The sequence below is a fragment of the Aethalodelphis obliquidens genome, unplaced genomic scaffold, assembly GCF_003676395.1.
Source record: "Aethalodelphis obliquidens isolate GAN/ISIS:26980383/991018 unplaced genomic scaffold, ASM367639v1 scaffold52, whole genome shotgun sequence".
NCBI lineage: Eukaryota > Metazoa > Chordata > Mammalia > Artiodactyla > Delphinidae > Aethalodelphis > Aethalodelphis obliquidens.
The window spans coordinates 14,560,730-14,575,769 of NW_020837996.1; the positions used below are offsets into that span (position 1 = coordinate 14,560,730).

At 46.8% G+C, this 15,040-nt stretch overlaps 1 protein-coding gene across 2 annotated transcripts in view; it reads right to left on the bottom strand.

Annotated features, from left to right (window-relative positions):
• Positions 1-3,719, bottom strand: part of TTC1 (tetratricopeptide repeat domain 1) — a 75,528-nt gene extending 71,809 nt beyond the window's left edge. The window contains exon 1 of one of the 2 annotated variants that reach the window (XM_027084406.1): positions 3,481-3,719. The gene's annotated coding sequence lies outside the window, so the exon portion shown is untranslated. The remainder of the gene's footprint in view (positions 1-3,480) is intronic. The other variant, XM_027084405.1, reaches the window with a different exon arrangement.
• Positions 3,720-15,040: the final 11,321 nt, after the last annotated feature.

Here is a 15,040-nt window from a genome sequence, read left to right on the forward strand (position 1 = left end):
TAAACAAATTGTGCTTTATCCATACAATGGAATGCCACTCATCAATAAAAAAGAAATGAATTACTGATACATGCAAATCATGAATGAAAAGCATAATGCTAAGTGGACAAAGCCAGATACAGAAGGTTATATACATATGAAAAAGTTTTGTGTTTCAGATGCTAGAAAGACCTCCAAACAGCTCACAAGATCCCACTCTGAGAGACACAGGGTCTGGACACCAAGGAGGGGAAGCAGCGTAGGGTTGTGGTGGTGTGATGTATTGGGAGATTGGGACTGACATATATACACTAATATGTATAAAATAGATAGCTAATAAGAACCTGCTGTATAAAAAAATAAAATTCAAAAAAAAAAAAAAAAAAAAAGAGAGACTCGGGGTCTGATGAGGGGACTAAGACTCAGGTTTCCCATATTTAGTTCCTCCAGAGAGGATTTCATCTGTATGACACTGGGGAAAACTGTAGGGAAGATCAGTGGTTTCTGGGACTGAAAGTGGGAAGAGATTGACTGCATAGGCGCATGAGAGAAATTTGGGGAGTGTTGAAAATCTTCTACATCTTGATTTTGGTATTGGTTACACGAATGCATACGTTTGTCAAAATTTATCAGACCATACTCTTAAAAAAAGAGTTAAAACATTTTTTTAAACCATTTAAAAAAATTGAAGTATAGTTAATTTACAATGTTGTGTTAGCTTCAGGTGTACAGCAAAGTGACTCAGATATATATATATATATATATATATATATATACACACACACATATATATACACATATATATATATATTCCTTTCCAGACTCTGTTCCATTATAGGTTATTACAAGGCATTGAACATAGTTCCCTGTGCTATACAGTAGGTCCTTGTTATCTATTTTATACATAGTAGTGTGTATATGTTAATCCCAAACTCCTAGTTTATCTCCCCCAAGAGTGAGTTTTATTTTATATAAATTATACCCCAATAAAACTGACTTTAAAACTTACTTGAGGGGCTTCCCTTTTGGCGCAGTGGTTAAGAATCCGCCTGCCGATGCAGGGGACACGGGTTCGAGCCCTGGTCTGGGAAGATCCCACATGCCACGAAGCAACTAAGTCTGTGTGCCACAACTACCGAGCCTGTGCTCTAGAGCCTGTGAGACACAACTACTGAGCCCATGTGCCGCAACTACTGAAGCCCGCGCTCCTAGAGCCCATGCTCTGCAACAAGAGAAGCCACTGCATGAGAAGCCCGTGCACCGCAACGAAGAGTAGCCCTCGATTACCGCAACTAGAGAGAAAGCCCGTGCACAGCAACAAAGACCCAACGCAGCCAAAAATAAGTAAATTTAAAAATAAATAAATTTATATTAAAAAAAACTTACTTGAAACTCAACAATAAAAAATAATTTAATTTAAAAATGGGCAAAGGACTTGAATAGATATTTCTCCAAAGAAGATATACAAATGGATAACAAGCATGTGAAAAGATCCTCAGCGTCACTAACCATTAGGAAAATGCAAATCAAAACCACAATGAGATGTCACCTCATACCCATTCAGATGGTTACTATTTAAAAAAGAAAGAAAAACCAGAAAATAACAACTGTTGGTGAAGATGTGGAGAAATTGGAACCCTTGGGCACTGTTAGTGTGAATGTAAAATGGTGCAGTTGCTATGGAAAACAGTATGGCAGTTCTTCAAAAAATTAGAATTACCAGATGATTCAGCAGTTCCATTTATGGATATATATATATGTAAAAGAATTGAAAGCTGGGTCTTGAAGAGGTATTTATACACCCATGTCCATAGCAGCATTATTCACAAAAGCCAAAAGATGGAAGCAACCCACATGTTCATCGATGAATGAATGGATAAACAAATTGTGGTATATACATACAAAGGAGTATTATTCAGCCTTAAAAAAGGAAACTCTGACATATGCTACAAAATGAACATTATGGTAGGTGAAATGAGCCAATCACAAAAAGACAAATACTGTACATGAGGTATCTAGACTAGTCAAACGCATGGAAACAGAAAGTAGAATGGTGGTTGCCAGGGGCAGGCGCGGGGAGGTAGAGGGTGGATGAACTGTTGTTGACCAAGTTTCAGTTTTGCAAGATGAAAAAGTTCTGGAGATTGGTGCACAACAGTGTGAAATGTAAATATATTTAACACCACTGAACTGTACACTTAAAAATAGGTAAGACGGTAAATTTTATGTTATGTGTATTTGACCACAATTAAAAAAAACCTTAGAGTACTTTAGGAATATATATATATATTTTCTACATACAAAAAAGCCAAGATAGGGAATATATGAAATAAAAAGAGAAGACCTTCTCTGTTCCTCTTTTTCTCCCTAGTACATACTCTCATTCCCATTTCCGGCTGAGAATCATACATTCAAACATACAGCTTTAAAATGTATGTAAATGGAATGAAACTATATATATGGTCATGTAATCTGCCTTTTCCATAGTGTCCACCTCATTTTAGAGATTTTCTATGTCAGTATACAGCCAGGGACCTCATTCTTGCTAACCACCACATTGCATTTCACAGCAGGGATGTGCATAATCTATCTAAGCATTTTTCTCTGGATGGACAGTTGCATCATTTCCATTTTTCCCTTCTACAGACAAAGCTGCAGTAAACATCCTTGTACATCCCTGGGGGCTTGTAAGAGTCTCCCTGTGGGTCAGAGGCCTACAAATGCTCTGCTGAAGGAATGTTTACCTGAAATATTTCAGATATTGCCAAACTGTCCTCCAAAATGTCTGCACTAAGATCACCCCTTAGCACTGTATGAGGTTGCCTTTGTCTTCACACTCTCAACAGATTATCAATTTTAAAAATATTTCCTGCTGTGCTTTCAGAGGCCTCCAAAACACCCCAGCCACGCCGCCCACTTTTTCCACTGACAGTGGGGACCAGCTAGGTTGTGTTTCTGTTGTCTGTCCCTCTAGGAATACCCTCCCTTCCTGTCCCTTCACTTCCCCTCCACTTTGCCTTCCAGGTGGGCTGCAGCTCCCCCTCCTCAGCAGTCTTCCTGGATGCCCCTGCCTCACCTTCTCCCTGGAGGCCTCCATGTAGTTAAGGCTTACCTAACTGCACTTTCCACTGCTTCTTCAACAGCTCCTGTTTCTTTATCTAGAGCTTCTCAGCTTTTCCCACTAAAAAATCCCTAACAGCAGGAGAGAGTGAATGCAGAACCCAGAATGTCTGGGGAGGTCAATTGCAAGTGGCTATAGGGAGAGGAAAATTTCTTTCAAGTCCCTTGTTTATCTTAAAATTCTAGTTTTATATTAAAAGTGTTTTAATTCTTGTCTCACCCCATAAAACTGGCGCTCCAGGAGATGCCCCACATTTATCCCATAGTTTTGTGAAGTCCCTGGCACGCCTCTGTAAAGCCCAGGGAGAAAAATGCAGTCTGAATCTGACCTTCCTCACTAGTCCCAAAGCTCTCCAGAAAGGGACTCAGATGTACACCTACCTGTCGGGTAAGAAGTTCAGTAAATCCACTCCCTTGGTGTTTGGTGCACTTCCGTCTCTTTGACCTGAATCCTGGGGAGGCCAGGGAATTGCAAAGCAACTTGGTGCGTTCACACTCCCGTCGCTTAGGCGCGTTGGACGGCAGGTGGCGCCCGGGTCCTCCTCAGCGCCGAGCTTGCCCCACTCCCAGCACCAGCTCAGGGGAAGGGGCAGCGGAGCGGTCTAAAGAACTGTTTCCCCGTCTCTGCACGTACAGAGGGAGGAAGGCCGGCTCTGGGAGGCAAGGAGAGGCCCCGGAAGGCTTCATTTCTGCTGCGCGCAGACGGAGACGCGGCGGCGGCGGCGGCCGGCTCCGGGCGCCCGCAGGAGAGCCGTGCGCACCTGGGCGTGCACTGCGCCCCCGCCCGGAATGGCGAAGGTAGCTTCCGGCAGTTGCAGAAAACACAGAAACCGAACGCCAAATGTTTATGAGCCTGCAAGAGGAGGAAATTGAAACTTCCTGGTGTGACTGGAAAGGCATGAAAACAGCTGCTGTTTGGTTTCTGGAAACCGTCTCTCCGAGCTTGTTACAGCATCGCCCTTTTACCCCCTGGCCTAGCTTCTTCCTCGCTGGAGGCAGGGGTGGGGAGGTCGACAATCTGGGGCAGAAGGGTCAGATGAGAGGTTCCCTTTCTCTGAAGCCACCTGGGCTTAAGGCAGGTGGCAGAAAAAGTCAGTGACTAGGGGAGAGAGGAATGGCTCTTCCAACTCAGTGTTTACCCAAGTGGGTCCCCGAAGACAGTAGACCCTCTAGGGGATCTGGAGGGGAGTAAAATCTGATCCTTTTCCTGATGGGGTGCAGGTTAAAGTACAGTGCTTCTTAACATGTTGTCTACAGACCACCTAGGTCATTTGCTAAAAATGCAGTTTGCGGAGCTTTACTAAATCAGATGGAGGAGGCCAGAGGTGGTAGTGCTGAGTCTGTGTTTCTAATAAGCCCTTGAGTAGCTCTTCTACTCTCTGAGTCAGAGAACCACAGCCCCAGCTCTGTGTACTAAAAGCTGGCAGCTCAGATACAAGAACCAGCCTCTGAGTGCCCATGTCCTTCCAAACTGGGCTAGCTCTAGTCCCACCGGTCAGAGGGTGCAAATTTGGTCATACGAATAAGTATAATCAATATTTCTGCCTAGTAAACCCCCATCTATCAAGCCTCAGGCCCTCTGAGTCTCCCCCAATATTTCTGGAGCCCCTGTGAGTTCCTTTTCTTCCCCCACCTCCATAATAACTGCTTTCCGCAAGTTGCATGAAAGAGTAGCCGCAAGTGTGACCAGTGCGGCTCCTTCACCTGGTGCTTCCAGAGCTCACCCTCTCCTGTGGGGTTAAGTCCCCACCCGCCCAAAGCTGCAAACCCTCAAGGCCAGATGGAGGTGTCTTCCCTTTAGGTCTCACAGCACCCAAACCAAGCTTTGCTCCAAACAGAATGCTTCCGTTTCTAACTCAGGATCAGATTTTGTCATCAGGGCCCAGAGGTAGTGCTGCTTGGGCTCCCAGTGTCCCAAAGTTCTTTGAGGAAAGAGCTTCTTCAGAGATTAAAAGTGGTGTACTGGTAAACTGCTTTCCAAAAAAGAAAAATCAAAGCCCTGATTTGTCACGTTTACCGATTCCTGTGGTATAAATATTCCCATCACTGCAGATTTTAAGCAAAGTTGGAAAGAGGTGCTCATCATCAGTCTCACAGCTGGGAAAAGGCGGCACTGGCACAACACTCCCTGAGGGCTGGCCAGGGACCAGATACCAAAACATCATTCATTCATTCAACAACTATTTACTGAGTGCCTGCTATATGCCAGTTGCTATTCTCTGATCTGGGGATCCGGAAGTAAATACAAGGGATCAAGCTCTTGCCCAGGTAGAGTTCAGCTTCTAGTAGAGGAGACAGCCCATAAATAAATAAGTAAACAAACAGGCCAGCTCTTGATAAGTGCTATAAAATAAGGAAAGCCAGGTAAGGAGCTACAGCGATGGGTGATCTATTTTACAACCAGTGATCAGCAAAGGCCTCGTTGAGGTGGTGACATCTGAGTTGAGTCCCAAAGGGGTGAAAACTGTAAATATCTGGAGTAGAACAGGCAGAGGGAACAGCAATGGCAGACCCTAAGAAAGGCGTATCCCTGGTGTGTTCATCAAGGGGGCCAGTGTGTTTCTAGAGCAGAGGGAGGGGAGAGTGGGAGGAGAAATGGGGGAGCAGAGCATTACATGCAATGTGGATTTCTTGTAGTGGGAACTCATTGGAGTGTTTGAGCAGGAGCATGGTCTCATTTACTTTTCAAACGGGCCATTCTTGCCGCTGGGGAGGGTGGTACAGATGGACAGTTTTCTAAGGGGGAAGCAGGGAGTTGAGTTGGGAGGCAACTGCTGGAGAAGGTGATGGTGGAGGTGGTGAGAAGTGGATGGATTCCAGATACGTTTTGCAAAAGAGGCCATCAAGCCTATTGATGGTTGATGTGGGGTTTGAGATCCACAGGGAAGTCAAAGAGACTCTGGGATATTTGGTTTGTGTAATCAGGTGAATGGTGATACAGTTACTGGGATTCGGGAGGAACCAAGAGGTCAGCTGGGAGCATGGGAAGCTTGAGCTGCCTATGAAAGGCCTGGGCTGGTGACATGATTTGGGAGTCATCACGGTGTGGATAGACTTTAACGCCACGGGAGTGGATAAAGTCACCAGGGAGGGAAGAGGAAGATCCAAGGATGGAGCAGTGGGGACCTTCAACACCGAGAAGATGGGAAGATGAGAAGGCTCTCTGCTGAGAAGGAGTAGTCAGCGAGCTTGGAAACTGCAAAAGCAGTGCTTAAAAGTACAGAGGAGCCTGATCAGTTGTGCTAAATGCTGCTGAGAGGTGCGGGAAGATGAGGACTGAGAAAAGGCTTGGTTTTGGCAGCATCGAGGCCCTTCATGACAGGCGTGGTTCCCAGGAAGTGGCGGGGATGAAAGCCTGTTTACAAAGGATGGGAGAGGAAACGGGGGAGAGCAAGTGAAGACATGGAGTGTAAACACGAAGGGGGGTTCTTTCAAGGGAAATAAAGTAGGTCGGGAGAGGGAGAGCGGTGGAGACCAGTGATGCTGGGAAAAAGAGAGCATTGTCTCTCTGTTCCCTGATGCCCACCTACAAAACTGCCCTTGTAGACTCCTTTGATTTCCTGCATGTCAATTCATGCCCAGCAGATGCTGGGGAAGGCCCCTGGGCCACCGGCGCAGGAGGCACAGTCGGACTGTGAATTCCAGTTTCCATTCAGCTGGCACTCCTGCCACATCCCCCTCGCCGAGGCAGAGAGGCTGGCTGGCTCTGTCTACTCACCACTGTATCCTAAGTGTGCCTGGCTTGGAGGAGGCCTCAGCAATATGTGGCAAATGGTTGAAAGAACACCGGTCCCTCAGAGACCTTAGGGACAATGCTCAAGGACAGCTGTGCTGGAATAGCTGGGGCTTGAACCTTGCAGTGGGGAAGATCCAGTGCCTTCTGACATCTCCGTGTAGGTGATTTCAAGTGGGGGGCAGGTGAGGGGGAGAATCCTGCTCAGGTGTTTCCTTGGGTGCATCACAGCCAGGCGCTGGCCAGCCTCTCGGGCTCTCTGGGGCAGCAGAGTGTTCCGGTTGGGAAGGGGAAGCCCTGCTGACTCTGCTGTGTCAGGACAGCCACCAGTCTCTGCCCTGGGAGCCCCTTCCTGTGAAACCTGCTGGCTTGTCCTGGGGTCAGCTAGGGAGGGATGGAAGGAGGCAGCTTCAACCCTGATGCTGCAGCAGGTGCTTCCTCATCAATCCCTGCTTGGCGGACGCTCATAAGGGATGGTCTTGAGCTAGATTAGCTGTGTGGACTGGATTCCTCAGCCAGGTGTGGAGTCAGCGAGCTTCATCCTGACGTGTATCACGCATGCGGAGCATCTAAGTGGCTGGATTCACCCTTTGGATGGGGATTGATTGGACATTTGTGTTGTGAGTGACTGGGTGATATTTGTGATTTTCACTCATGTTTCTGCCCCACGCCTTTCTGCCCTTTCCCTTCATTCAAGCAGACAGTAGGCTTTGTGCTTCATTCCTTCCAGTGAGGCATGGATGGCGGAAGCAGGAGAAGCTTGCAAGGTTTCCCGGCTTTTGTTTTCTAAAAGCTCAAGACCAGAGACGGGCAGACAGAGTCAGAGGGAAGGAGTAGGGAGCTTGGAGAAGCAGGAAGGTGAGAGGTGCTTCCTTCAACATACAAAGAAGGTTGTTCCAGGTAAGGGGCGTGTAGAGCAAAGTCAGAGGGGCTGCTCAATTCAAATTCTGGCTTTGCTACCTGGAAACCACCTAATCTTGGACTGGTTACTTAAACTACTCTAAGCCTAAAAATGAGACAGTAATAATGTCTACCTCACTGATGTGTTCTAACATTTTGGCTTTAGTCCCAGGGCTCTTGGGATACCTGTTAAGAACTGAATCGTGTACTCCCCGCTGCTGCCCGCCCCCCTCCGCCAGGTTCATATATTGAAGTCCTAACCCCCACTACTTCAGAATGTGACTGTATATGGAGATAGGGTCATTAAAGAGGTCAGCAATATAAAATGAGGTCATTAGAGTGGACCCTAATCCAATATGACTGGTGTCCTCAGAAGAAGAGGACATTTGGACACAGACAGGAACAGAGGAAAGACTGTGTGAGGACACAGGGAGAAGACAGCCATCTACAAGCTGAGAGGAGAGGCCGCAGAAGAAATCAACCCTGCTGACATCTTGATCTGACTTCTGGCTTCCAGAACGATGAGAATACAATTTATACACACACCCAGGACTATTATTCAGCCTTGAAAGAGAAGGAAATCCGTTTGCAACCGTATGGATGAACCTGGAGGACATTATGCTAAGTGACATAAGCCAGACACAGAAGACAAATACTGTATGATCTCACTTACATATGGAATCTAAAAACATTGAACTTACAAAAACAAAGAGTAGAATGGTAGTTGCCAGGGGCTGGGAGGTGTGGGAAATGGGGAGATGTTGGTCGAAGGATACAAAGTTTCAGTTATGCGGGATGAATAAGTTCTGGAGATCTGATGTACACCGTGGTGACTATAGTTAATAATACTGTCTCGTATACTTGAAATTTGCTAAGAGAGTGTTCTTGCCACACACACAAAAAGGTAACATGTGAGGCGATAGATACGTTAATTAGCTTGATTGTGGCAAGCATGTCACAGTGTATGCTTATATCAAAACATCATGTTGTACACCTTAAATATATACAATTTTAACTTGTCAATTATACATCTATAAAGCTGGGGGGAAAAATCAAACCACAAAGTACAAACCCTTCCTGGCCCTAGGGGTAATGGTTATAAGTGTGGGTTCCAGGGTCATACTGTCTAAGTAGAAATCTTAGGTCTTCCCTTATTTACAAGTTATCTGTTGCCCTAAAGCAAAATTGGTGGTGCAAAACAGCCATAGTCCTTCATTATTATCTGTCATGATGCTGGGTGTTAATTGAGCTCAGCTGGGTGGTTCTCACTCAAGGGTCACTTACATGTCTGGTGGTTGAGGCTGGCTGTTGGCTGGACCTCAGCTGGCAGGTACATCTACTGTGGCCTCTTCATGTGGCCTGGGCTTCCTCATAAAATGACAGGTGGGTTCCAAGGGCAAGCATCCCAAGAGAGAAAGACATGAGGATTGAATTATGTTACATGACTTTGGAAGTCCCACGGGGTCACTTCTGCTGCATTCTATTCAAGGAGTGAATAATTAGACGTCACCTCTTAATAAGAAGAACCTGCAGAAATATTTTAAAACCACCACATCTTCCAAAGTCTGCATCCTTAGCTTCTCCAAGCTTGTTTCCTCATCTATAAAGTAATGGTAAACATAGTCCCTTGTTCATAGAAATGCTACGAGAATTAAATGAGAAAATGTGTGTGTAAACCCCCTAGCACGGTGCCCGGCACATAGCAATTGCTCAGAGATAGTGCTTATTCTAGGGATTATCTCATTACTGTCCACCCAAGCCTTTGAGGTAGGCATTTGATCTCCATTTTACAGAGGGTGGGACAGAGATCCTAAGATGATATGTAACTTTCCCAACCCAAACATCTTCCCAATTCTCAATACGGGTTCCCCTCTGGGAAGGACAGGTGACATTGGAAAACAGTTACAACTGAGTTTCTGAAGGCCAGGGATAAGCAGAAAGCCTCGCCTGGAACAGTGTTCCTCAAACTACGGTTCTTGCACTGTGAAATTAAGTTAGTGAGCCACAATTGGCACTTTTAAACAAGTGACATCTAATAATACAAAACGAGAAATATCAGAGTACATTTTGTAAGGATAAATTTTATGAAACTTTTGTTCCTTATATCTGTGTGCATTAGTGGTTTTCAACTGTGGGCAATTTTGTCTCCCAGGAGACATTTGGAGATGTCTGGAGACAATTTTAATTGTCACAACTGAAGGGGGCAGGAAATGCTACTGACATCAAGTGGGTAGAGGCCAGGGATGCTGCTAGATATCCTACAGTTCTCAAGACAGCCCCCTCCCCACTCCCTAGCGATGAATTATCCAACTCAAAATTTCAACAGTGAGGAGACTGAGAAACCTTGATATCTGTATATCTATATCTACATGTACTGAGTTGCAATGTGCAGTGTTCCATCCTGTGGGTTGCAAAGAGTGTGAGAGCCCCTAGACTAGAAGACTCCTTGTGAGTCCAGCTCCTGAATCTAGTTCTGCCACTGAGATTTGCTCACCAGGCCCTGGTAGCATCTGCCCCTACTCGGATGATCTGAACGCACTATTCATTTTCTCCTGGTTTTCTTTTATTCTCAGCTCTCCCCAGATAGGACTTCTCTCAGAAGAGTTGGAGTGTGGACATAATGTAGCTTTAGAAGAGAACCCTCTAACTCCTGTTAACCCTGGTTCAGACAAAAGCTTTTAACTTTCCTGTTGGCCAATGCTGAGACCCTAGGTTTTTCCCTGTTTCCTCACAGTGAGGATACTGACGTAACCGCTATTACTAGTTGAGCATTTCCTATATGCCCAACACTTCTCAGTTCCAAGCATTGGCTCATTTATTCCTCATAGCAACTGTGTGAAGAAGATTCTATCATGGCAGTCTTTCTAGTGTGGGAACTGAGGCTCAAGGAGGTTAAATCACTTCACTGGGACCACATAGCTGATGAAGAGCAGAGCCAGGGTTTGAACTCAGCCCTAAGGACCAGGGTGTACCGCCACTTTCCAAGCTATGTTTTGATTGGAATCTAGGCTTGAAACACATCTATCTCACAGACAGATCCAGTAGGAGAGAACAAATTCTAGGTTGGGGCCAGGCAGTGTGGAGTCTTGTTCTGACTCTCCCCATCATCAGCCATGTGACCTGGGAAAGGAACTTTTAGCGGTTCAGCTTCCTGGTCTGTCAGGTGGGGATTCCCGTACCTGCTCAGCCTGTCGTAGGAAAACTGTGCTCTGGCATCACTTTGGACATGCAACTGCTTGGGCCAGACCTTTACACACTCACCGTGTCACCTCTCACATCTCTCACCTCTTTTAGACCCCTCCTCGCCCAGGTTCTCATCTCTGACCTCTTAGAGCCTCCCGTATTCGTCAGCTTGGGCTGCCAAACAAACTCCACAGACTGGGTGGCAGACATTTCTTTCTCACAGTTCTGGGGGCTAGAAGTCCAAGATCAAGGTGCCAGCAGACCCTGTCCTTGGTGAGGACCCTGTTCCTGACTTGCAAGTGGCTGCCTTCTCACCGTGTCCTCCCATGGTGGAGAGAGGAAGCGCTGGTGTCTCTCCGTCTTCTTTTATTTTTTTTGGTATGCAGGCCTCTCACCGCTGTGGCCTCTCCCGTTGCGGAGCACAGCCTCTGGACGCACAGGCCCAGCGGCCATGGCTCACGGGCCCAGCCCCTCTGTGGCATGTGGGATCCTCCTGGACCGGGGCATGAACCCGTGTCCCCTGCATCGGCAGGCGGACTCTCAACCACTGTGCCACCAGGGAAGCCCTCTCCCTCTTCTTATAAGGGTACTGATCCCATCATGGAGGCCCTACCCTCATGACCTCAGCTAAACTAATTACCTCCCAAAGGCCCCACCTCCTAACACCATCACATGGAAGGTTAGGGCTTCAACCTGCATCCTTTCTCCCTTAAATTCCCAAAGCCCTTTACTTACATGCCTCTAATGGCACTGACGATGTCTGTGTCCCTTCAGAATTCTTGTTTGGAGGGAATGTCCAATCTCCTCTTCCAGACTGAAATGTTCATGAGTGCAAAGGCTGCGTTTTATTTGCCTTTGTTTCTTTAGCTCCCAGATCAACAATCATTTGTACACTAAATGAAAGAACAAACGGGGGCGTGACATACAGGTGTAAGTGGTTGCCGGATTTCAGGTGGGGTTTGGCGGAGACACAAACATGCTTTCAGCAGAAGCAGCTGGCACTATATGTGAGGGCAGTCACCAGGTTTTAGCACTTTCCTCTGCTCCCGAGCAGTTCTGGAAGCTTCTTATATAGATGCTGCTTTTCTGAATGAGGCCATCAGCAAGGGCCAATGCTGTTTATCTTACTAATCACTATGACGTTGTCTCCAAAAAGTAGCTTGTCTATGGGGATTGTGCATTGAGGAGAGAACAAAAGCGGCATCATAGATGGGCAGAGCTTAGGGGTGTCTTTGGCTCAATGCTTCTGATTGTCAGACGGTAGACAGAAGCCTAAAGAGGGTGGAGACTTAGGAGCTGGGCTATGACCAGATACCTGGCCTTTAGACTCCCATCTCCACCCAGGTGGTGTATGAAAGCACTAACAACGGAACCACAGTGGGTGTTGGGTAGGCAGGGCCCAGCTGACATTCTTCAGATGCCACTTCCTACAGGAAGCCTTCCCTGACCAGAACTGTCCCCTGCCCCAGCTCGCATCATCAAGTTAGAGGTAGGAGCCCCTGCCATGAGCTCCCCTAGCACTCTGTTCTCCTACTATGATAGCACTCCCACACTCATGGTGAGGTAACATACACTCGTTCATTCAAAAATATTCGAACACTTAACCAGGTGGCAAGCACTACTTTAGATGCTGAGGATACAATGCTGAACAAAACAGAAAAAATATCCCCACCCTCATGGAACTTGTATTTCTAGTGTGCATGCGGAGACAGACAAAAAAACATAAAAACAGATAAAATATAAAGCATGCTAGGGAGCAATAAGTGCTATGGAGAAAATAAAAGTGGGAAAGGGCTATAGGAGGGGCTAGATGATGTGGGCAGTGAGGAGGTCAGTTTTAAATAGGACAGTCAGAGGAATCAGATGACCCCTGAGAGGTGACCCTTGAACAAAGATGCAAAGGAGGTGAGGGAGGAAGCCGTGTGGAGAGAAGGAGAGCTAGGTAGAGGGGCCAGCAAGTGCAAAGGCCCTGAGTGGGGAGCCAGGCTCCCCAGTTTGAGGAACAGCAGAGGCCAGCGTGGCTGGAGCAGAGCGGGGAAGGAGAGGGCTGAGAGGTTAGAGCAGGAATGGGAGCAGATTGAACATCTGTCCCCTCCCCACCTCCCAACACCCACACTTCAGCGAACTAACTCATACACTGAGGCTCTGACTGTAGCCAAGCCAGCCAGTCCCATTGACTAAGGGAAAGCCAGCTTAGTCCCATTGATTAAGGGAAAGGTTTTCCAGGGGAAGCCAAAGAAAAACATGGCCAATGCTTGGTTCTTGAGTTTCAGAAGGCAGGTCCAGGTGTAATGTGGGAAGGCTGTGGAAGGACTCAATTTCTTCTAAGTTGACCCAGCCATGCCTTTGTATCCTGACTCTCACCCTTAGCCAGACTAAATAAAGATTCCATGGACTCGGGGGGTAAGGTGAAGACCGTACTGAAGGAATCTGCTGAGAGGAGGTGGGATAGCTAGAGGCTGCCATGTCTGTTTCCAGGGCTGGGTGGAAGTCAACCCCTAATTTGAGCTGAGGAGTGGTTGCTGTTCTACTTTTTGGCATCTGGTGAGAACCTCTTGGTGACAGCAGGCAGGAGGAGGCCTGTTCTTCATCTGGAGGAGTGATGCTCAGTACTTTGCCTAGGTCCCATGCAGCCCACTCCCAAGATCCCAGGGCACTTATCCATCACCTCCATGCCCCAAATGGAAGATGGAGCCTGACACTTGGGGTCTTACCAAGTGAGGGTGGTGGTAGACGCCCAACTCCTGTCACACACTCAAATTCCCTGGTGACCTGCCCACCTCTCATCCAGGCTGGGCTCCCTGAGGGCTAGCATGTCTCGTGTGTATATTTCTCTCTGGATTTGGCTACTTCTGTATATCAAGGGAGTAAAATCTGTTGAAAAGTTTATGGGTTCCATATGTCTGTTGGGAGATTTGGGGGGCATGAATTGTAGGTGACATTTGGGCTGTTATGCTTACTTTTCTTTGGTTTTCACCAGATTCTTAAAGGAGCTTCTGGTTTAAGAAAGTTGAGAACTGCGGGAAAGGAGGATATGTAAGTTAGCCCACAGGTAATAAAAACAATGCCCAGTCTGGGCCAAGCTCTTTCATATGTTGTCTCATCCCAACCTTGTGAGGTCAGTGCTAACCACATCCCCTATTTCCACACAGGGCAATCAGCCTCAGGCCTCAATAGCTGGTTCAGACAGTGGAGCTGGGCCTTGAACCCAGGTACATGCTCAGAGCAGCCCTGTGTCCCCTCCTCCCACTACTTCGTCACGGGATGCACTATCCCTAAGACATCCAGACTTCTCTCACACACCTATTCTGGCTTTGTCACTCTAGGATGTTCTATAACATTATCTGATTAAATTTCACTTTTCCTTTTAGTTTGGGCTGATGATCATCTTGAGTAATGTTTTTTCATGCTGTAAGACATAAAATTCTTTTACTCTGTCATAAACTTGTGTCTTTCTTCTTCAAGGTGGACCCTGAGTCCTAAAACCCTGATATCTGATGAATAGTACCAAATTTGTTTTGTCTTTTTACTCAGATTTTTTAAACTTCATATATCAAAGTAATGAATTAAATAACTAATACCTCTGCAAATAGCTACCACTTATTGGATGTTCTCCAGGTGACTGGCATGGTGTCATTTTTACCCTCATGATCTCATTTGATCCTCCTAATGCCCCTATGACATAAGTACTATTATTATCCCTATTTTACAGTTAAGGAAACTGAGGTTTAGAACCCATGGCAGGAGTGGGATTTGAGCCCAGAGCTGCAGGATTAACTACTACCCTTGCCAAGCCACTTCCTTCTTTACTTCGGTTGGTGTAAAGATGTATCCCTGTGCATGCCTCAGGGGTGACAAACGACCCAGCAGTATTTGGGTAGTTAGAGATGATAAAGTAGGCTGCTTTGTGGCCAGTTGTGAGGTCAGAGCAGAGAGGACATGTTCACTCCAAGGGCTCCTGAGGAACTCGAGGCCTTCCTTGGGGTAGATAGACCACAGTGAGGCAGCCTGGAGAGGTCAGCATAATGCAGGCCCTGGCTGGGGGCACAAATGGAACCTAGCCCTCTACAGGGATGTGAGCCACTGCTTGGCCAACCTTCCTTCTGGAAAGAGGTAGGAGGCTGC